This window comes from Gallus gallus, chromosome 2 (genome assembly GCF_016699485.2).
Source record: "Gallus gallus isolate bGalGal1 chromosome 2, bGalGal1.mat.broiler.GRCg7b, whole genome shotgun sequence".
Taxonomy (NCBI): domain Eukaryota; kingdom Metazoa; phylum Chordata; class Aves; order Galliformes; family Phasianidae; genus Gallus; species Gallus gallus.
Genome location: NC_052533.1, coordinates 38,408,030 through 38,429,405, shown reverse-complemented (window position 1 = coordinate 38,429,405; position 21,376 = coordinate 38,408,030). Strand labels below are relative to the sequence as shown.

At 40.8% G+C, this 21,376-nt stretch overlaps 1 protein-coding gene across 10 annotated transcripts in view; it reads left to right on the top strand.

The window, feature by feature from the left end:
* The window catches only part of SLC4A7 (solute carrier family 4 member 7), a 132,230-nt gene that overhangs the window by 48,429 nt on the left and 62,425 nt on the right, over positions 1-21,376 (top strand). Inside the window, exon 1 of one of the 10 annotated variants that reach the window (XM_046931445.1) lies at positions 1,232-19,748. The exons of the other annotated variants lie outside the window; for them this stretch is intronic. The gene's annotated coding sequence lies outside the window, so the exon portion shown is untranslated. Of the gene's footprint in view, positions 1-1,231; positions 19,749-21,376 lie in introns of those variants that run through there. 10 annotated transcript variants of the gene reach the window in all.

Genomic DNA, 21,376 nt, shown 5'->3' with positions numbered 1-21,376 from the left:
GGAAGGCGGAAGCGGCGCCGCCGGTACCGGGCGTTCGGGACGCCGCTGGTCGCGGGGCGGGGGCCGCAGGTGTGCCGCCCGCCGGCCTCGTGCGCGGCGCCCTCCGCACCGCATCCCCTCCCGGGGCAGCGGGAGCCTTTGTTCCGCCGCGAGCGGCCCGGCCCCGGCCCCCGGCCTTTGTGAGGCGCCCGCCGGGCTCGTGTCTCGCTCCTGCCGCCGGTGTTCCTGGCGGCGGGGTGCCCCTCCGCGTGCCGCGGGGCCGGGCCGGGCGCCATCCCGGCGGGGCGCGGGCCTGGGGGGCTCGCGGGGGCGGATGGAGCGCCCGAGCTTGGGCTCCTTCCTTCCAGGGCCGGCGGTGAGGCGAAGCAGACATTTGTTGCCTTACTTCCTGTGCTACTGAAAAATACATGTGGTTCCCCAGTTGTAATTTCCCCTCCCTTCGGATGACTCAAGGTCTGGATTTTGTTAATGAGCCTCTGTGCCCTTGCTTTGATATCCTCCTTCGAGGCCCTTTCCAAAAAGGTGTTGCACGGCGGCATCTTTTCAGTGCCTGAAGAGGACAGATGTGAGTTGAGTGACACAAAGAAGGCAGCGACGGACAGAGAAATAGCGCACGGAACTGGCCGGTTTTCATCTGCCCGCAGCTCTTCAAGGAGAGACTTGAGTCACGTTTGACAAAACCGGCACTCAAATGAAGTGCTGCCTTCCTGTGACATCAGTGTGCTCGGTGCCTTTCCTTTGTTGTAACGGAGCTCTGGGAACTCCATCTCTCAAAGGTCCAGGGTGTGCATCTTCCCTGTGCTCTTATCAGCTTTGCGCGGTGGCTTCAGAAATCAAATCGCGCATCTCTTAACACTTCTGTAAATCTGTTCCGGACCGTTGCTCCGTCGTCTTGTTGCTGCTGCCAGAATAGCATGTTCCAAATTGGTGGCCACTTGTTTAGGGTAAATCCATAGTGAAAGCAAACAGCTGGTGCCTTTAACCGTGTTAAAGCTGCCTTGCCTCTCTGTAGGAGGTACTCCTCAGCTGGCAGTAGAACGCTCCTGTCCAGTAGGGAGATAGGAGGCTGTATGGAGCCCATTGCAAAGCCGTAGGGGCTTCCAGTGCATGAGATTAATGTGAGAGATGCTACTAGTTACCCTCAGGTGAATCCTAATGAAAAGAGGATTACAGACTTCATGAAAGTCAAGGTGCCCCAGCACATCTTTGTCAGGCCCAGCAGGAGTCACCTAGACTCTGTTGTACTAGAAATTAAGGAGGAGCTTTCGGGTCAGCCACACGAGCTGCTGTACTGCTGCAATTGCTTTTCATGTGGACCTTGGGAGCTGAGGTGTTCAGAAGAGAGGTCCAGGATGGTTTCTGTGTATCAGCAGGGGCTAGCCTGGGTGCAGAGGGGTATTTGGGAGGCGACTGCAATTGGGAGTGAGTGAAATGGTCAGAAAGGTGGTGAGAGGAGGACAGAAAAAAATTTCTAGGGATGACTGATGAAGCACATGGCTTAAAGAAAGAGCAGGACATATGCTGATCTTTTAGCAGTTACGTAGTATAGCAACACAGCACAGGATTTGTTGTGATTTTTCTGTGTGAGAAGTAAGATTATATAGAATCAGTAAAGTTGGAAAAGTCCTCTAAGATCATCTAGTCCAACTGTCAGCCCATCATCACCATGCACACTAAACCATGGCCCTGCTATGTACCTGGAAGCTTTAGTATAACACTACTGACTCCCAAATATGAGTGCTTTTGACTGTACAGTGTAGTTTTTCTAATCCTGTGCCTCTGTTACTGCTGCTAGCAGGGCTTGCTGAAACTGCTTACACATGTAAGGCTTTGTAAGGAATAAATATCTTTGAAAGGTGACAAACTCTGTAGGAAGTGTGAATCAAGTGCCAGGTCTTACAAATGCAGAAACACAATCAAACAAGTAGCTCCTTCCTTTTCCGTCCTCTTCCACTTTTTGATAAGTTAGATGGATAGATAAAAGGCAACTTTGGTGTTTCTTGGGTGGATTAGCACCTCTGTCAATCAACCCCCACCTCTCCCATGGGACTTTTTTCATCAGCAGCATAAAACACCTTTTAACCTTGCTTATTTTATATTACAGGTCCAGTCCTAAAGATGAGAATCACCATGTCCATAGGATATTGGTATTTTGAGGAGGCGGCATGGTGGCAATGTGTATACAAGAGGTGGAGGCAACACAATTTCCTGCTGTAGTTACTATGACCTGAGAGAAACTGTTGGTCAGAATATCTGGTGTGAATAGGGAATACCATAGGAAAAAGATAAGCAAATTAATAAATCCATGGTTCTTTCATACCTTACATACTGTAAGCTGCTCTGCTCCCCTCTCCGCATTGTTACTGGAAAAGATACACTTAAGGGCAATAGGACATATAGGTCTTAGATGAGAACTGACTGAACAGGCTAGGGCTTGTCAGCCTTGTAGAGATAACTTGGAGATGGGATAATGGTATGTTGAGGCTCTATGAAGTTACTGTGGAAAAAGCAGATGGAGGGGGAAGAGAGGCATGCGGTGTTAAACGAAGCCAACAGGAGCTAGGTTCAGAGCAAACAAAAGGAGGTGGTTCTTCCACTCATTGTAGGGATTTTACAAGTACACTTGCTATATGATTTGTATACAAGAGGATTTTGTGGACTGAAGGGTAGGTTAGACAGTAAAAAAATGTGGGAACTTTTTTGCTCAAGTGATTGTGACCCCTTTATGATATGCATGATGCAGTAAATGGTAGACCATGCATTATGGCCGAGTAATGGGTGCTGTAGTTGTGTTCTTTTTGGCTGTCCATGACATGATAGCATGACAGAATGTGGTCTGCAGGATAGTGCTGAAGATAGCTTTCACATTTCTCTGCTTTTCCTGACGTGACTACATGATTGGCTACCACCTTTGCTTCTCAGCAGCTCTTTATGTGTATTATCAGGTGGGTTTTAGTCTTTACTGTTCAACAGTGATCATGTTTCAGTGGTAGCTTCAGGCTTTTACTTTAGGCTTCGCTTGAACGCTTATGAGATACAGCTCACTTCAGCAACATGCATAATCACTGCAGTGGAGTCTGCCCATTCCTTTATCCCTATGCTTTTTTTTTTATAGTGCAACAAGATAGTGTTTGGTACTCCAACTTTTCTCATCTGTGATAAAACCCTTGAAGGCTTAGAGCGATATAGGGTAACAAAGATCAGAGCCTCTTCAAGTGAAAAATATACACAAACTGATGAAAATTATCCTATCAGAATCTGCTGGTAATTACAATTCTGCAGCTTTATAATGAAAGTACAGATTGTGTTTTCTTTTCAAGAAAAACGTTAGATACGTTTTCATGAACACATTTTGGGGAGAACCAGGTGTTTGGTGGCAGCTGGATTGGAGTATGTGGCTTTGGAACCAAGCTTTGGTGCAGTTACTGCATTTCAGATAGCCCAGTAACTCTGTCTTACTGGGTAGTAACTGAAACAGTTCCCTTTAAAAAGTGTTCAAAGTTTCAATGTACCCAAGTGGTTCTTTATGCATAAGAACGTGAGTACCATCAGTACAGTAAAACAAACTTTGATGGGATTGACTGCTTCATATCTTTACACGTATCTTGTACGGCTGTTTTACAAATGAGCTGATGCAGAAGTTCTCTCTTGGTGTGATTGCTAGTCTTCCCATTTGACATGTGGCTTTTGTGATGGTAAGTCAAATGACAGGTCTCTGGAGAATACTATGCTGGTAGATTTACATTTTTTTTTCATATTAACACAGCTGGAGATGGTGCTTTCTCATTATGGCTAGACGAGGGTAACTGAGGGCATGTCTGTGCTGCATAACTGAGCACAGTGCGGGAAACTCTCATCCCCTGTGAGTCTGTGGCATCTGGTTGAACACGTGCTCTGCAGGAGTTAAACCAGTACGGTTACACTCATGTGGTGATGTCCCTGCTAAATAACCCTGCCCAGAAAGAGTATTGTTGGCCTGATGACCTTCCTGACTTGGGTCTATGACTTTGATAGGCAGACTGCTTTTCTGTATTGTGCTGTTTGGATGTTCTAGGTTTGGTTAAGGTGTGTACAGATTGCCTACAGGCCCATATGGTGCAAGGCTTGTGATCATTTCTGGATTAGGAGTGCTGTAAGCTGCTATTACCTGTATATGCTGTCAGCCTTTTTGAGTTCTTAGAAAGTTACCTATGGCTGCCCCAGACTTCAGAGCTTTCATTAGGCTTAATTGCTGTAGATTTGATTTGTTGTCCAAGATGAGCTGCAGAGTACAGTAAGTGTAATATCCACGTGATTGAAACATTGTCTTGGGTTTGGTATAGCATATTCTGAAATGATAAAGTTTAGGAACATTTACATTTCACAGTATTTACTGAAGTTAAGGCAGTTGGCTAGCTAATACTTTGAAATAATGATATGAATGAATAGGGAGGTTCAAATACAGGTTCCATAAATCAGCAGGTTGAGAAATGCTCCACAAATTGTGCACCACACTTTATCAGCAAATGTCTGAATGCAAAGATGAATATTGATTCTTTGACAGATGTTTTGAAATACGTATTTCTCAATTTGCTGTTAGCAGGAGGTGGGATGATCAAAATACTAGTTTTAAAGAGTGCAGCATTTGCATTTAAAACAAAAAAAATCAATCCTGACATCTTAGAATCTCCCTCTTTTTTTTTTTTGTTACTGGCAATAAACGTCAATTATGCAAGCATCCCAAATCTACCTCGTCAGCATATCTCAATGGTTATTAGTAGGGATTATCTGTTCAAGAGTCTGTGTTGGTGCTTGGCACCCTTTGAGTTTGTGTTTCCCTGGGAATTAAAATTTGTTCAGTTTCTGTGGCAAAGGAAATGTGTATTTTAACCACTAGATGGAGCCATTTTATTTGCATGTCAACATGCTTATTTACATAAGCTTAAAAAACTTTATATTTTTGAAGTCTGCTCATTTTGTATTTAGGGTATGGCCTGTGGTTATTTTATTATTTGATTGCAGATAAGACCGAATATTTTGTTCTTCCAATAGCAGTGTTAGCATTATACAGCAGGAAGACTATTCCACTTTTATGGGTGTGTAAAAGAGTGAATGCTTGTGCTCTGTGAGCATTGCATTTATCTTTGCGAATTATCCACTCTAACAGGAGTAGAGCCCTATAGGTTTTGTACACCTTGTGATACCTGAAGTAACATTTCAGAATATTGATCCATATTATTGGATCTCTCAGGCTGGATGCTTTTGTGACTTCTGAGCAGGAAGGGCACCTAGAACTGAGATTCTGTTTTTCCTACTCCAGTGCTTTAACTAAACTGACTCAAAACTATGCAGTGGAATGGTTGTCCTATTTGGGTATATTGGCACAAGTTGTCTTACTCATTTTGGCAGTGATAGAGTGCTCCACAACCTTAAAAAAAAAAAAAAACAAAAAACAAACCCTTGGCTTACTAGTTCTAGCAAGTCTCATTTTAGCAGAAACATTTCAAATGTTGTATTTGTTGCCTTGCCTCCTATCGTCTTTCAGCAACCACTTTTCTAAAATGTATGGTTTTCTTAGGGTTCGATTCATTGACCCTGTTGGTGAAGTAACCAGTGTCTAACCTGCATTTATACTTAGAAGTGTCACCTGCTAGGCCTTCAGTTTCCCCAGCTCTTTCAAGTCTTCTGTTCTGAATGCTCTTCTTGGTGAACACAAGCTTGTATCATGAATGGTGTGGTGAGCAGGACTAGGGAAGTCATCCTGCTCCTGTACTCAGCATGGGTGAGGCCTCACCTCGAGTACTGTGCTCAGTTTTGTCCTTTCTGTACTGAGATGCCCATTGAGGTTCTGGAGCAGGTCCAAAGATGGGCAACAAGGCTTGTGAAGGGCTTGGAGAATATGCCCTATGAGGAGAGACTGAAGGAACTGAGGCTGTTTAGTCTGGGGAAAAGGAGGCTGAGGGGAGACCTTATTGCTCTCTTCCAATATCTGAAAAGTGCTTACAGTGAGAGCGGGGCTAGTCTCTTCTCACAGGTGACAGGATGAAGGGAAATGGCCTCAAGTTGCACCTGGGTAAGTTTAGGTTGGATATCAGGAAACACTTCTTTATAGAAAGGGTTGTTAAGCACTGGAATAGGCTTCCCAGAATGGTGGTTAACACATCCTTGGATGTGTTTAAAAACTGTTTGGATGTGGTGCTCAGGGACATGATTTAATGGAGGGTTGTTAGGGTAGTACGGTTAGGTTGTGGTTGGACTTGATGATCTTCAAGGTCTTTTCGAACCTGAGCAATTCTATGATTCTATGACCAGAGCCTTAATAGCATCTTTGTTTCAAATTCTCTTATTGTATGGTATTTTGCAAGGTATAGGTATGTCTTTTTTTTTCCCCAGAATTCCTACTGTGAGGGATTTTGAAGTTTCTTCTAACTCGGTGTTGGTGATTTTGTGCTTCCTTTTTATTCCATCTCATTGAAAATTTGAATTTTCAACCAATGATGTAGAACAAGCACTAGTGTTTTTCATAAGCTGTAGTTGTGCTGAAAGGCATCTAGAGTCTTACTGGCATTATGGCTAGGACCAATACCAAAATGTTTCTAAACTTCAAAACAGGCTTGAAGGCTTTTATTAGTGAAAGAGAGTCTGAAGTAGAAGTTTCCAGTCATCAAACCATTGTCCTGCTTTAACAGAATTCCTGGTATTTGCCTCCAAACAAACTGGAGCTTACTGTGGGTAAGGCATGCAGACAGATACTGAAGAGAGGATGTGGGATTTACCTATGGAACTGTGTCTCTTTTGATTCCACCGTCTGATGTGTACTGGATTTCTACTGTTTGACCATCTATTCTACCCGCTGCTGCTACTTCCCTCTGGTATAGCTGTAATACTGGGGATCTGTATATGTAGAGTTCTGCTTTAAGGCAGGGAGAACTGGAGACTTCCCTGAGAACCTGACTGAACAATTCAATTTTTTTTTTTCCGCTGTCATCATTTCTCACTGTGAGAACATATGAGCACTGAGAGCACGTGTATGGGCAGTATGTTTTAGAAGCCTATGTTTCCCTACAGTGAAAGGTACAGATTATTTTTTTTTCCCTAGCCATTTATGTGCTGGGCTGATTCTTTTGTATTTTCCATGACTAATGTCTGCTAAACATATGCTGGCTGTGTCTTGGTGTGGATCTGTTTTTGTGTGAGGAGTAAGACAGCTAAGTGGCTGTAAATACTTAGGTTATGGTAAACATAATATTGGAGGTTTTGCCCTTCTAGAGAAAGCTGAGATTTTGTTTCAACAAATGTACCACTTCTCAATACCACGACTGTTACATTAGCAGAGTAGAGTTATCAAGTGATGTGAGAAACTGTAATCAGGCTGTAACGAGGGTAAATGTCTGCTACCAAAGAACAGAAAGAAGTTAAAGTAAACTTGTATTAGAAATTTTACTGGAATCTCACTTGGTGTCCGTTTCTGGAGTGGGACAACTTCTCAAACCAACATTTCTGTTGCCTTGTGAAGACCTTCAGGCTGTTGTGTTCTGGATCTCAACAGTTATACTAAGCTGAAGCACATACAATTTTTTTTTTCTTTCACACAAGGTTGTGAGTGAGTGAGTGCAGCTAATAAATTGTCTGTTGCTAACTGATCAGACTCAGTTGACATTTGGAATCTCCAAATCTTCAGATATTTTGTATTTGTAAGAAAAGAATGTATGGCAGATGCTAATGGCCATAAAACCTTCCTGTACAGACTTATTTTCTGCTTCTGTTCTATAACTTCAGTTAAAAAAAGAATAAAAAATAGTTTCCTCCCTTACTGCCCTCCACATCTGTTTCAACTTCTAAATAACTACTAGTTTCGGCTCTGCTTTGGCTTATTTAATTCTACCCCTGCACAGCTGGGTGTCTGTATATCCCTCCTGTCTGTTTCCACCTTTCATAGTCTGTTTTCACATTTGAACTGTCGTAAGTTTCCTTTTCTTGCATGCTGTCTCATTTTCAGGCCTACACAACTTCCTGCAGGTTGAATTCTGCTCTCATGTTCATCACCTTCTCAGCCTGGCTTTCCTCAAGGGCCTGCATCCATCTGTTGTTGCACTCCAGCCATGTTAGCTTTTCCAGTGTTACTCTGTAATTCCAGTGAGGCTCTAACTCTGACTTCTAAGTCTGCTGATTACTTTCCATGCTGTGTGTGTTGGTGTGCAAGCACTTGAGATGGACCCTCAGCTATGCATTCATCACAAAGTGAATGAGTGCCTTTTCTGTTATGGATTCTTCCATGTCTTCATTGAAATCTGACAGCCTTTTTCTACTAAGCTCTCTTCACATGATGGATGGCAAAGATGCTCTTGCCCAACTTCATCGGGTGGATCCTTGATCCTGAAAAGAAGCTGGCCATAGAAATAAAAGCTCTGTTGGAAATACCATGTGGATGCATACAGTCTGGCCTGAACCTTCTGCTTCTTTCTGGAAGGACTGAAAATGCCACCTGGGCCTTCTCACCCTTGCCTGTGGAGTGCACTATTTATGCTAAATTTGCTCAACAATAACGATTTGTTTTTTTGGAAGTATTGCTGGTGACTACATGGGTAAGTAGCAAAGGGTGGTATTTTGAGAGCTGGATAAGCCTTGACAATCTTTCCAAAACATCCTAGATCCCAACATCCAGCAAGCAGCAGACCTGCAAGGACTTGCTGTTGATCTTAACTGTGTGCATGGTGTTATCCCATACTGCAGTTACTTCATCTCTCACTCATGAGGCTTCTGCTATACCAGTCCCCAGGGAGGAGCACCTGCTGCTCCTTGCAGTGCAGCATCTGGATGATGACATTCTCCTGATGGAGTTCTTAGGAATGTTTTCTGTGAGGAATGGTTGCTCCAGCTTATGGTAGGGATTTTGCCTTGCAGAGAGTTTTAGGCTGCTTGGTATCTATGCCACGTGGACTGCTTTGACATCTGATAGCTACCTCTGTTAGCTCAGCCCTGGGAGATGTTTTGTGCCTGTGCTAATGTTTTTAAACTAATAAACTTCACCATCTATTTCTGTTCATGAATATATATATATACGCGTGTGTGTGTGTATACCTCCACTGTACATAGAATCACATAATCATGACGGTTGGAAAGGACCTCTGGAGATCATCTAGCCCAACCCACTTGCTAAAGCAGGTTGCCTGTAGCATATTGCACAGGAAAGCTCCCAGGCAGGTTTTGAGCATCTCCAGAGGAGACTCTACAGCCTCTCTGGGCAGGCTGTTCCGCTCGGTCACCTTCACAGTAAAGAAGTTTTTCTCAGTTCTCACGGAACTTCCTCAGTTCCAGTTTGTGCCCATTGGCCCTTGTTCTGTCACTGGGCAATGCTGCAAAGAGCCTGGCCCCATCCGCTTGACCCCCATTCGTTGGGTATTTATAAGCACTGATAAGATCCCCTCTCTGTCTCCTCTTCTGGCTGAACAGTCCCAGGTCTCACAGCGGTTCCTCATAAGGGAGCTTGAAAAGCAAAGTAATGGAAACATAATTAAGAATGCACTAGGAAGTACTGTGAATTTGTGAAATTGAAAGTGGTGTTGTGAAATTAAATGAAAGCTGTTCTGTGTGCCTGACTTCTTAAGCAATTGTGACATTAACCCTGTGAAGTTAAGGGCAGTTTCACAGGTTGAGGCATTTCAGGAGCTTGAGTTTCTCCATTGTGAGCCTGAATGCAAAAAACAAAAACCTGGTTTCCTGCAGGAGCCTGATCTACTATGAACATTAATTTACTGTATTGGTTGTCTCTTCCATATAGATTCTGTAGCAGTCATTCTTGCTTCCATTACAGTTGAAAAGATACTGCTACTTTTAATTTTGATGTGTATTTTGCCACTTATTATGTGGCTACATTGAAACTACCGTCTCTGTGATCCTTAGTATTTGCTTCACTTGGACACAACTGTAGCTTCTGAGAGATGTTGTCCTCTCCCTCATCTACGAGGCTGTGGTTTTCAGGTGTATTCTCTCAGGTTTCTTTTTTGTCTTTTCAGAGAGGCGGTATGTGTTTGCTTTGGGACTCAGATGGGATGTCTTTATGTAATCTCCAAAGGCTATTAAAATAAACTTAAAAAGAGCAGCAGGAATGTTTTTTGTGAATATGAAGATGATGAATATGTTCATGATAGAAGAAAGCTGTGGACCACAAGGTTACAAATTACCTTCTCAGTGCTGCTCTGGAACAAAGGAGAAGTATATTACACATTCGTGGGTTGACTTAATTCGTGAAGTCAGAGGACTGATTGCATGTTCTTTAATTAGCTTGCTGAACAATAAGGTGGGATTATTATTTAGACTATTACTAGATTTATTACTTCTTTGTTTCTCTTAAAAAAAATAATTGAAAGATTATACTCAAACTGTTTGTTTTAGGGATAGTGTGTTTTGCGTGCTTTTTTCCTCTTTGGCTTGTACCTCACTATTGTGAGGATATACTACTGTGTAAGCGTATGTTTATTTTGAGTGTAAGCACATGCGTTTCTTTAACATGTCAAACATATTTCGAGACAGACCGAGGGTACGAAAAAGGAAGTGAGAAACTTTGTAGTGAATAGCCACAGTTGGTGTTGCTGCTGATGGTAAATTTCTTCGTTTTCTGTTTGTCAAATAACTACACTCCACCAGCCATGCATTTTAACACTGTTTATATAAAAACAAACAGATAACATCAGATGATTGTTATGACTCACTTAAGGAAGTGATAAAACACGAGAGCAGCAGCAGTCCTTTCCTTTTTCAACTTGATTTTATTAACATTGCTGGGCTTGCCTGCCATTGTCAGATACCAAAAAGGAATTTAAGCAGGCGTATATTTTTGTCATTAATATTTGGTTGATTTGCAAATAGTTACATAATGATAGGGTGGAGAGACATTTTTTCAGCTTAAATTAAGTGTTCAAAAGAGTTGCTGGAAAGCTACATTTTAAACACAAGGAAAATTATTAAAACTTCTCTGACTTTTTTGTTGTGCAAATTCTTGAGCTTTCAAAACTGCCATTGTACACCTGTCAAAAAAAGGAAGAATATCAGCCAGCTTTTTTTTTCTTGGCATCAGTCTTGCCATCTAATTGCTGATGCTGTATGAAGAGATTGCAATTTAAGTTCTTTAAAAATATAACCAGTTTCAATTTGGTGTACTTGTTTTGTAATGCACCCTGTCATATTAGTTTTATTTTTACTGTAATATATAACAGTATATGTGCATATGGGAAGGATAAATACTCTTACTTTATGTTCAGATATGTCCAGATAGTGCTTCAGCTGAAGATGAGTTTATTCAAAAGTTGAGAGCATTTTTCTTTAAAGTTACTTGTATGACCATTGGTTTAAACTATGTGAAATTACGGATTCAGGCCTTCAGAACAGTGGACCCCAAAAAAGTTTAAATATCTGATCTCCAAGAAAGAGAACAAAATATTGGTAGAATGCTAGCTTAAATTATTATTTTTTATGGTATAACACCATGCCCAAGTGATTTTCAACCATTTGTTTGGTGTGCTTAAATTTACTTAAGTCAGGGGTCCATTTGTAGACAATTGAGTTACAAAACCTTGACATTTAACTTTTTTATAATGCATACTTGTTTAGTAGATAGCCAGTTGGTTTGCAGTTGACAAATAAGATGGCAGTAGTTGACTGGATGTTAACAAATGGTGCTAGCCTGAGATTTTTAGTTCTTGAGCATGAGTAAGTTACTTCTGCTGTGAAGAAGACCCAAGTGAAAGGCAAAATAGAAACAAGAAGCCAAAGCAACTTCATATGCCTCAAACCAAAGAGAATATATACTACTTGTATGCTGAGTTTTGAATGCACGGAATAGGCTAAAAATTTATTAGATGTCTCAAATTGACTACTACAAATTCTGCTTTTCCTTATAGTTCCCTGACTTAAAGCAAGCCAAAACAAGATTTTCCCATCTACTCAATGAGAATAATGTGTCAATTTTGAGGGTATCTTAAATAAGTGAATCCCATATCCCAGTTACAAAGGCATAGTGAAGATGAAAAGCTTCAAATTGTAACAGGAAAAAGAATATCTGTAAATCATAGTCAGTCTGTGCTAATTCTAAATGTATTAATATATAGTTAGTGATATCTGCTATGATGTGGTTGTTTATGGTTCTGTTAGTGAGTAGTAGCAAAACGGTTGAGCGACTTCTTTCTTTGCATTGAGGTACAACTCAGTGCTGAACCCTCAGTCCAGTAGTGGCAGCCTTGCTGGACAGATGCAATTGCTAGTCTGGGCTCTCTGAGATCTCTTGGCTATGTGAACTGTTCTCTCTGTGTTAGCTAGTCTGTTTGTACCAGGCTAGTTGTTACGTATGTGATTGAGTTGGGCCTGTACATCTTAAAATAAAGGAAAAGTACCAGTCCTGGAGACTATGTAAGGTGAGAATTTGTATGCTAACGATAGCTATCAAACCAGGTGGACTTCTTCCAGATTATATAGTTCTTCAGTGTGTACAAGGCATGAATGTTTACCTGCTTGTCCATATCAAGTAGCTCTGTGGTTGAGTTTCTTGTAGGGGAGAGGGAGGAGAGTAGATCAAGACTTCAAAATTATATAGTGAAGATTAATGCACTCACACATAATCAACTTATTGACAAGAAGCTTATTTTTTTTTGCCAGTTGCCCTTGGAAAAGGTCTGTAAGGGCTTGATAACCACTGGTTAGGTGGTTCAGGTCAAGTGATTGGAGCTGCAGTCTGATCTGTTGCTGTAAGAGGCTACTGTAATTGGGGGAAAGTCACAAGTGCCACTTCCAGGTGCCAGGAGAAACCAAAGCCAGAGTGAACTTGTTGGCAGCAGAGGCACCAGGGAACCAGGCAAAAGTGTACCTTTTTTCAGAAATGGCTGCTAGAGAAGGATGTCACTGTCTCTAGACGTAAGTTTGTTTTAGATGCTGTAGAGGTGACAGGAGATCTGAACAATAGCAGTGCAGGCATCAGAGCTGGGAAAGGTGCTGTGGATGCTGCAGGGAGCCCAAGCTGGGTTCTGACTAGGGAAGGCAGCGGAACTGAGTGCATTGGGAAGTGACAGAAGGGATGTCTGTATTTGTATTCATGCTTGTTTCAAGAAGTGTGATGTATGTGTACAGCGTGCATGAGTTTTCACCTAAGAATAAATAACGCATACTTTGAAGATGAGATATTGGGTCTTGTGACTTTTGCATTTGTACTGTTTGTTTTGAAGCCTTGAGGATCAAGATGATTTGTGGTGATATGGCACAAGAATGTGAATATTAAGGCAACGTTATGGTATGGAAAACCTGTTTCTTGCTTCAGTTGTTTGGCAGTATAAAATGGGCTTGGGGCAAAGATGGGAGAAACTGCCTTTCTTGTCTCAAGTGTCACTACAAAAATACAGATATAAAATGTTTTTTTTTATTGTGCAAGTCTACTGTTTTGCTAACAGATTACTGATTGTTCTGGGCTCCCCATTGCAAAAAAGACAGGGGTCTCCTGGAAAGAGTCCAGCAGAGGGCCATGAAGATGATAAAGGGCCTGCAGTACCTCCCTTATGAGGAAAGGCTGAGCTCCCTGGGTCTGTTCAGCCTTGAGAAAGGAAGACTCAGAGGGGATCTGATCAATGACTATACATATTTTAGGTGCAGGAGGCAAAGGGACAAGGTCAGACTCCTCAGCGGTGTGTAGTGATAGGACAAGGGGAAACTGCCACAAACTGGAGCATGGGAAGTTCTGCACAAATGTGTGTAAGAACTTCACAGTGAGGGTGATGGAGCACTAGAACAGGTTACCCAGAGAGGTTGTGGAGTCTCCTTCCCTGGAGATATTGAAGATTCGCCTGGATGCCTACCTGTGCAACCTGGTCTAGGGAGCCTGCTTTGGCAGCGGGGTTGGACTCAATGATCTCTAGAGATCCCTTCCAGTCCCTACGATTCAGTGATTCTGTGATAAACATCTTCTGAATCTGATAGTATTCCTGAAGCGAAGTACAGGGGGGAATATGAGGGAATGAATTGAGGAACTGCTTTCAATCTCCTGTTGCTTACATGGGGACCATTAAAATAAGGTAATGATCAAGGAAGGGATCTGTGAAAAGTGGTATCAGGTGATGGAGAGCCTATGTGTGCCCCTCTGTGGCCATTCATAGCCGGGTTACTTCTCAAGAGTTCCATGGGAAATTCACGTGTAACAGCTAGGAACAGAGGTAAGTTTTTGAGTATGCCTTGGCAAGGGATATTTTCTTACTTTACCATTTCTTTTGGGTTCTAGCTTTGGCATAAAATACGTAATGCTTTTCTTTGTTAGAAGAAAGTTTGGCTTTTATCCATAACCTGATCTGTTGACAGATGGCCTCAAAGGAATTAGATTGTCACTGAGTGTACTGTTCTGTGTGAGCGTTGAGTGGATGCAGTGACGTGGAAAGAGTCCTATGGAATGTCTCCCTAGAAAATTGTTTGGGACTCTGAAGAAATTGGTGTTTTCTCCACGTACCTGCAAGGATCGACAGTGATTTGTGTTGCAGCAGTGGAGAGTTTCCGTTGGTGGCTGCAGACAAGTGCCCCTCTGTTGAAGTTGGAAAGAGGGTGCTTGCAGCTCTACTTAGGTGTTGCATACTGCTTTGTATACATCTAAACAGTGAGTTCTTTCAAGCTGTATAGTATTACCGTGTTACTCTGCTGGTTCACTTTCACATGGGTTACTAAGGTACTAGTGAAGTGCCTGCTTTATTTCCTCAGTAACTGGACAGAGTGTCAGCGGTTTATGGACTGGTTCGGCCCGGTTCTGTGACTAGTGGGGCAGAGGGATCTGCACATGTGTGCCTCCAGAAAGGGGAAATGGGACCCTGAATAATTAAAAACTGCAGCAACAATCTGAGGAGAAACAAACTAGTTTACTAAATATGGTATCAGAATGCAAGATAACATGCTATAATACAGTATAATTGGAATTGAAGCTAGTAAATAAAATATAGTGAGAGAAAGTGTCCAAAAAAGCTGAAGGCTTTACACTAATGGCGTGTGGTTGGAACGAGCAGCAGTGAGAGAGCCTGGTGATTGAAAAGAGGGATGCCAGGTGACCTACCAAGGCCTTATATGTGTTCCCCCTGAGCAGGAATGATAACGGAACAAGGAACAATCTTCTGGGGAATGTAGTTCTTCTCTTCCGGACAGGTGCCTGGAACTGGAGCATTAACTCTTTAACTCCCAGTGCACTACATGATGTAATGATGTGGAATACCAATAACCACAAATCATAAAACCACGACAACAGAGACCCACAGCAGCTTTCCAGTGGCCTGATTTTAAAGATAGAAATGAAAACTGAACTGTAAATGATCTCCTGGATGTAAACTTTTCTTCTTTTTTAAAGTTTTGGTTTTCCCTGGTTTGTGCTATCTGTATTACTGAAGAAAGCATTTCTAAACCCCTTAGATCCCAATAAATGACTTTTGTTAGGAGAAATATCAGAAATTTATGAAAAGAATCCTGTTTTCCATTTGTCTTTAGTATGCATAGCAGTCATGCATTGTGGCAGTTGTCAGTGGTGAAGTTCTAAACTTGCATCACCAGTGGGGACACAAATTTTGCAACAAGCTCTGTGCTTTATATCATAACCTGATAGTTTCAATCAATCCGAGATGCGGGAAATCTGAACCTGAAAATGGACAGTTAGTTGGAAGTCAAACAAAAAGATACTCTCTAAAAGAGCTCACGTCATCCTAAAGCAGCAAAACTTTTGGTGGTGTTAGTTATGGGACTCTACAAAATAGGAAAGCTGTTCTTTGTTAGTGTCCTCCACTGATTATGTAAGCTAACATATTAAACTTAGTAGTAGCGTGCAGTTTGACAGAAGTCTTATTAATGGAGATAATGTTTCTTCGGAGTTGTTCAGAGACTAGATATAATGGAACAGTGCCAGATTTACTTGCTTTAAACTGAATAATTGGATGTGTTCCTGTAACCGGGACCCTACAAGAGGGTTAGTATTGATACTAATTACATTACATTACAATGAGTTAGTATTCTTTTCAACACAGAAAGGGCCACCCAGCATATAGCTACAGCAGAACTGAGAAGTCTGGAGCATAGCACAGTTTGTCTTCCCTTCCAGATGAGGGTTGGTTTTAAATGCTGATTACTTAATTATTACTTTCCTTTTTTTTTTTTTTTTGAGTTTGTTTGTTACTATAGTAGAGAGGGCCTGTACTTCAAGGCTTGCTCACAGCGTGTTTGTAAAGTGGTCTCTAATTGACAAGTGTAGGATGGGAGAGTTATGTTCTTCTTAGATTATCTGTTAGTATCATGCAGATATGAATTGTAACTCCTTTGATTGCTGCCCTCCTTCAGTGGCTTCTTCATCACCTCAGTGTTCAGCCTTCACACTCCTCGATACAGAGATTCTGAATGCTTATGTGTCACAGTTTTATTTATGAGTAACGGAACTACACATAAGTGCAGGCTTCTGGATTTGATCTCTTTAGAGAATTCTGAGAATCAGCTGTGGATTTTGTTTTCTTTACAAGTATTGATATAATTTTCTTCTGTAGTTTCATAAAGTTCCAGTAAAAACTGCTTGAAGAGAGGATATTTTGTGTTGTCTTTGTTGCTTTTGGTCCATAAAATCTTGGTGACAAAGATAAGAATTGAGAAAGTGTATTTGAGTCAGTGCTTTAGAATGGATATAAAAGGTTAAGGATACTTGATTTTTTAGCAGTGTAAGCATAGATGTGTTTCCTGTATTTGTGTTTTCTATCAAATGCATTGTTTGATAAGTGTCTTGATAAGCTTCTGGACTAGTCAGGTTAATTTGCAACATCCAGAAAATATTTGAGTAGTTAACTGGATTTTTTTGTTCTTTGTTTGAGTAAGCTTTGCTGTGGAATATAATACTGCTTTAAAGTGCCAATAAGGATGTAGGGCTATAAAAGTAGGCAAATGATTATTTAAAGAAAAAGGAAAGGGGTGAGTTCCAGGAAACTTCTGAACTCTCTTCCACCCTCTTCCTCCACCCTTCTTGTTATAAACAATCTGTGTGTGCTGCTTATGGCATCTTCTAAACCTGCGTATCTATCTTTGTCTCCAAATGCTACTTAATTCTTTCAGAGCTTTTAGCCATGTGGGTTTACCTTCTAAATTCAAACTAAGACCCAGACTAGAAGCATGCTGATGCTGTGATTCTCAGTCTGGCATTGTGGTACCAATACCTCCATTGTTGAATGCGTTAGTGATGATGCTGATTAGGAGAGCATATGTGTGTATGAATGTGTACAAGCTGCTAATAACATTACATGCTATAAAAAAAATTGTCCATTTATCTTATGGGATCAATCGGAAATGAAGCAGGCTTCGAATACACGTATTGTTCTTTATATTCCTTTTTTAGTGATACATCTGCTATTATTGAGGGTTTTTTTATTTTTATTTTTTTGATGCTGAAGTAAGAAAACACTGGCATTTCTAAGAGAGGTCTTTTAGAAACCTGTCTATGAGGAGATCTTGTAAATCTTGGTCCTTAAAGTCAGAGTATGAACTCTACTGCTTTTATTTAAATGAATTGCATCCCAGACAAGAGCTCTGAAATAAACATTAAGATCACCAAAAGCTGTGATGTTGTCTTTCCCAAAATATCCAATTTTCTTCAAGGGTGATTAAAATTTCAGTAAAAAGGTACCGTTTTCTACTAAAGGTGAGTGCCATGCTGCCATTAAGATACAACATCATTTGATTAAGGCTACTTAATCAACTTAGGCAACATAAGATTGTATTAAAAAAAAATAGATTAGGAGGTTGCTTATAGTATGGTTATAATCTAGGCAAATGAAAACATTATCATTGTAGACATGGAGATTTGCCTAGAGGGCAGGAATATTCAAACTTTTTCTGTTTAAATATTTCTCTGTGTGTTGTTTTTGGCTTTGGGTGGGAAGGTTGCAGTATTTTTATTCTTAACTGCTGTTTCTCATATACTTCAAATTTCATTTCATGTAACTAATTTAATAAAAGTGAAGATGTCTCTGTAAATACCCTTAATACCCTCTCCCCCTCTGCCCCCCCAGAAAAAAACCAACACCAAAAACCGAATAACCTACCAGCACTGTTAGACATTTACATTTCCATTTGTGCATGTGTAATTAAGTTACCTGATGGCAGGAATTCGCTTGTTGCATTGACATGTCCCCATGGCTGTAAGCTGTAGTTCATCTTTTTTTTTTGTATGTCACAGTAAAAGGAGGTGTTTGCTCCTGTGCAGATAGATCATTTGTCTACAGGTTTGATAGTTTCGGAAGTACAAACTTGTTTTGGAGACTTGGTATCTAAGTTGTTAGAAAATGCCATGCAGTTTTTTTTATCTGCTCTTCCTTGTCTAACATATGTAGAAATATGACTTGGCTATGACATGCAGTTGCCATTGTGGGGATGAACACTTCCATTTTTTTCTCAATAATATATATAAATTCCATACTGGCTCTAAAATCCTGAATTAGAAATGTCTGGGCCAATGTGCCTGAAGCCATTGGATATAGCATAATTGAGTCATATTGATGGAAAATGTTTTGTTTATGTCTCCAATCTGAATTATGTATTTTATTCATTTCTCTGTTGTTTGATTTACTGTGTATTTGAGTTAGCATTTTAGTTTTCTGACTTTTAATGGGATTGTTCGTGTTCATAAGGACATCTTAAAGCTTTTGAAACTTCCTTTCCAGTTTGGGAAGAGAACGCAGGAGGAGTGTATGTACCAAAGGGTGTGGTTTGATATATTGAAGCTTTAGGGTTCATAGGGCTGGATCAGAATTGCCAGGGTTGCATCTCGGAAAGCATAGGCCTGGAGCAGGCTTGTTTTGAAAGTTTGAATTTGCCATGTAAGAAAATTATGGTGGTAAATCACAGGTAGGCCTTACGCAACACAAGATAATAGCCTGTCTTCCAGGAGTCAGCATAAAAGCTTGTGTAAATTCTGTTCCATTTTCTAATTTGACTTGAGATCTGTCTTTTTGGAGCTCATATTTTTTGCCACTGGGTGGTGGCACAGTGATTAAGCTGCATGGTAATGTGGTCTTACTGCTGTATTAACAAGACAGATAACTTATATTACTTATCCCAAAATGATTAAAAACATTTCTGCGTGGTTTGGGTAGCTTTTTCAGAAAGCACCTTTTTTTGGTAGTAGGCTGGTTAGAACTCAGTTTAAATGGTAATGTTGTCTCAAGTAGAGAATTCCAAGTGTTTGTTAAACTGATCAGATGACAAATAATTTGCCTGTTGGATGCATTAGACCAATTTTACTAAGTAGTCACTCAAGTCATGAGTTTTCAGTAACAGTCCTAGAGTGTTAATTTTTGCTCTTCCAAAGAGTGATGTGTGTATCTCTCTTGGAAGCACTTCTGTATAGATTCTTCTACGTGATTACTCAAGAACGGGAGAAGAATATTGTAATGAAGTATTAAAAATTCATTTTTTTAATGACTATTCTTTAGAAAAAGGATGGTGTGGATTCAGAAGAGGTGGGGGTTTTCTTTCATAACTAATTTTTTAGATTTCTGTCAGATTTTTTTCCCTTAAACATTGTCCTTTGAACTGTTGATTTTACCCAACTTAGGATAGGACTTCTCTGCAGGGCATGTCCGTATCAGCTGGAAATGCCCCTCATGGTCCTGCTCTTCTGCCACCTGCGCCAGACACCCTCCTGATGCCATCGGTGCCAATTTGACAGCAGTGTCTTCACAGCTGAAGTGGCGAAATGTTATTAGGGCTGGCTTTCTGCTGGATACCCTGACCTGGTATGTTGTTGGCTCCCATGATTGCCAGCACTATCACAAGAAAGGGAATTGCAGCTTTCTGTTACTTTCCTCTTTGCTAATAAGATGCACATGGATTGCTGGAACTGTTACCTCTTTCCTTATCAGAATCCCTAATCATTGCCTTACCTTCATGCTACAGCTTGCTGTATGTTGATTTGTAGGTAATAATTTTTCATCAGTGTAAGAGTGAATGTGTTATCAGTGAATTATCACATAGATATTTGTTTGGGATGCAATTATGAATAAAGAACAATCCAAGAGACAGGGAAAGCTGAAGAGTTGGGCCTCAGATTCATGGGAGTTGGTGAGATTCGTGATCTATGTCAAGAGAAACATGTAGGTGAATAATTACTTAAATTTTACAACGTTCCTAGAGTAATATTTTATGTGTTATCTGCTGATGTTTGATCTGCACAGGATCTTTTCTATGTAGGTGCACTTCGATTTGATAAAATTAGGAGACTGTCCTAACTGGATACATGGACCGCCATTGTTTTTTTTTTTTTCTTGTTTTTTTTTTCTTTCATTGCCTGAGAATCTACTGTCAGAATAAAGATTTGGTTTGCATGTACTTCAAATAACGTCAGTACAAACCAGTTAATTTTATCTGTCCCATATTGTGTTGCTTCATATCTGGACTCATCTAGTGTTCATTCTGTGCCGTCTATTACTCTAGGGGATGAATGTTTCATGTTTGTACAAGTGACTGTGGAACATATAAATATATGACCTTGGTTAGATTGTCTTAAAGGTGTTGAAACAGCCCTGGTTTGTACTTCTTGTAGATTCAGGTGGCGATCTAAGACTACTTTAAGATAAGGAAAACAAGAATATCTGTCAAAAATGCTGCCAAAAGGCCTAGAGACAAATTTATGTAAAAGTGACTGATGAGAGACATGTTGTAGTTGTACAGGGAGTAGCTTTGAATTTGGAAAGCGTCCTCCTTCTGCCAGGAAAAAAGAAATAAAAAAAGCCAACATTAGCTAGCTCAAGGCTGTTTGCATGGCGACCGCTTGCTCATACACGTGAAAGCAAAATTCTTGATAGTGTTGTTTGAACAGGAATTTCTTCCATCGGTCTCTACAGGAGGATATTTCTGAGTATGGAAAGTGCATACTCTAAAATGTGAGGTAGATTTTTTTTTCAACTTCACTATGGTGCATCCAAATTAGAACTGCATGATGAGTAACAAAGTAATCTATGCAGTGGAATACACAGTAACCTCACCATCGGTGCCTATTCAAACTACGACCTTCGGCATTGTCCTCTAGGTACTAGAATTGCAGCTCTCCCGGTGTGTGATTGTGTAACATTACAAGAGAGTTCAGCTCGCAGCCTGCCTGATGCTCTCAGTCCCAGTGGCTTACAGCAGCCTGAGAAATCCCAGAGTTCACCAGTAGGGCAGCACACCAGAGAGTATCAGCGCAGAACGCTGCTGTGGTTTTGTACACATGCAGATAGTGAGTACGTGCCTATACGAAGTGAAGCAAGCTGGTGTGTGCTGTGTAGATATACCTCTTGTGAACTAGCTGTTTTGTGGAAGTTGTGTTCTAAAAAATGCTTGTATGCAATCAAGCCCTTATTCTTATGGGCGATTTCATTTTGAT